We start from the raw sequence: 2,500 nt of genomic DNA on the forward strand, positions 1-2,500 counted from the left end.
TAGAAAAGCTTGGGGATCCTCCACCTTGGAGTCCGCCTCTCCATCCAGAATCTGTCTTGCACACTGTGTCCTGTTCCGTCTGAAGAGTTGTTGTGTCAAGGCGTATTCCCGCTTCTTTTTCTTCCTGCGACTTTCTTGAACAGGTGGAAGAGGTTGGCGACCATGCGGACGCAAGTCCGAAGCGAACACCTCCCTTAGGTAGGCATTAAGAGCTATCGTTATATCCTCCCTGTCGAGGAATCTCTTTGCAAGCTCCCATAGCTTGTATGCTTGGTACGCTCTTGGCGGAGGTTTTGTTGTTAGACCTCTTAGCTCAGCCTCAATCACCTCACGGTGATTTACCTCGGGGATGACCAGGGAGGCGTCCTCAACAGCTTGCTCCCCAATGTCGGCTAGCACCTCCTGAGTGCTTCTTGGGTAGAGTCTGTTCTGTAGGTCTTCCACCAGCCTCTTGTAACCTTCCTGCCTTCTGTGCGATTTAATGCTGTGCAGCGTGCGGTGCGGAAACGCTCTTAGTAGCTGTGCATTGATGTCCCGGACCTTCTGGGATCTTAATTCAACCTCCTTAGTTGCCATCAGGTACTCCTCCTCCTTTTTCCATCTGGGCTTGAGTCTGGCCAGATTCACATCTTCGTTGTATTCTTCAAAATGCCGATGCCGGCGATGCTGGCTCAGGCCAATCTTGCTACCAAAGGTTGCAGTACATTCTGGACATTGGAATGTCGTTGTCATGGTTGATATGTGGCCTGTCATATTCGCGTCAGCCGGGGCGGCATTTTCGGAACAGCCGGTAGCTGCTCCGTTCTCAGAACCTTCCTCTGTGGGCTTGTTGCCCGAACGCTTTGGCATGCTGCTCCTTTGAGTGATTTCTCCGGGGGGCGACCCGCAGAACACAGGTTCACCTCCCTCGTCCTCGTCATCGGACGAACGTAAGTCGGGTGGAAGTACGAACTTCCTCCTGACCCTAGGTCCTACCCCCGTAGACATCCAGACTGACCCCACATGGACACTGTCAGCAGAATCGCGCGCATTCGCCGCATCAGTGCCAAGGGGAGCTGGTTGACCGGAGGGGACCGCAGGGGTTGCACCAAGAACTGGCTCCCCTGAATCAGCGTATGAAGCCACGTTTGAACTTGGCTCCTCCGCAGCATCAACAGACGCTTGGTCAGGTAGGGAGTTAATAACCCGCCTGTCCTTAGGCCTTGCCCCTGTCATTACCCAGGCTGACACCCCATGGCTGTCGGCTGAAGCGCGCGCCTTCACCGACCTACCACCAAGGGGAGCTGGGGAAGCAGAGGGGGCCATATGAGCATAGCATAATGTGCCTTCAGTGCGTTCAACCCACGTACAAGCCGTGGCCGTTGGCTCAATAACCATTGGCAGTACTGTGGCATGAATACCGTCCTGGCCTTTAGGGTCATTACCCTCAGGGCTCTCGGGTTCCATCAATTCTGCAATAGTTTCAGCTCGTTCACATCCGTGAACATCAACATCGATGCCTTCAGATCCCTCTTTCTCCGCATTGTGTTCTCTCGCTCCTTCATTCCCTTCAAATTTGCCTTCTGGAGCTTGCGCCATTTGCACATCTTCATCCCTATGACGCATCCTTGCTTTATGAATTTTCAGACCCTTCTCTGTGCGAAACGCCTTGTCGCAGACCCAACACTGGAATGATTCCTGCCTGGGGGAACTCCCTCCAGCGGTCGCATTGGAGCGCGCGGCTCTCCTGGCCTCTCTCGGCCCCACGCTTGGTGCGCCTGTCACTCGGCAGGCGTTTTCATCAGGTTTTCTGTTCGCCATAAGCCAAGCGTTTGATAAGCAACCAAAGAACAGTCTTTGGCGCTCAAGGTTGCCAGTATCGTTGCACCGGTAAAGGTGGCAGGGGGAACCACGAGCAGGTGATACTTGGACTTCTCCCCCCAGCAGGTGATACTTGGACTTCTCCCCCCAAAGAGAGTCATAGTTACTCCCGCCGTTTACCCGCGCTTTTTTGAATTTCTTCACTTTGACATTCAGAGCACTGGGCAGAAATCACATTGCGTCAGCACCGATCAACGGCCCTCGCAATGCTTTGTTTTAATTAGACAGTCGGATTCCCCCGGTCCGTGCCAGTTCTGAGTTGGCTGTTTTCTGCCGGCCGAAGCAAGAACCTCAGGCGCGAAGCCCACGGAAAATGCACAGCTGTGGCTTTCCACAGGAAGGTCCCGACGCTGGTCCGGGCTCGGCCGCACCGCTTTTTACGGCGGCGAGCCTCGCCCAGTCCCGGTGCAGTGCCGTTCCTGCTTCTGGACCCCAGCCCGACCGGCTCAGCCCTCAGAGCCAATCCTTTTCCCAAGGTTACGGATCCGTTTTGCCGACTTCCCTTACCTACATTGGTCTATCGACTAGAGGCTGTTCACCTTGGAGACCTGCTGCGGATGTGGGTACGGTCCGGCACGAAAATCACACTCCCTCACTCGGATTTTCAAGGGCCGACAGGAGCGCACCGGACAGCGCAAGA

The 2,500-nt window shown here is 55.0% G+C and overlaps 1 pseudogene; it reads right to left on the minus strand.

Moving 5' to 3' along the window:
• Positions 1 to 2,500, minus strand: part of LOC142790980 (large subunit ribosomal RNA) — an 8,331-nt pseudogene that overhangs the window by 3,660 nt on the left and 2,171 nt on the right.

The sequence above is a fragment of the Rhipicephalus microplus genome, unplaced genomic scaffold (genome assembly GCF_043290135.1).
Source record: "Rhipicephalus microplus isolate Deutch F79 unplaced genomic scaffold, USDA_Rmic scaffold_135, whole genome shotgun sequence".
Lineage (NCBI taxonomy): Eukaryota > Metazoa > Arthropoda > Arachnida > Ixodida > Ixodidae > Rhipicephalus > Rhipicephalus microplus.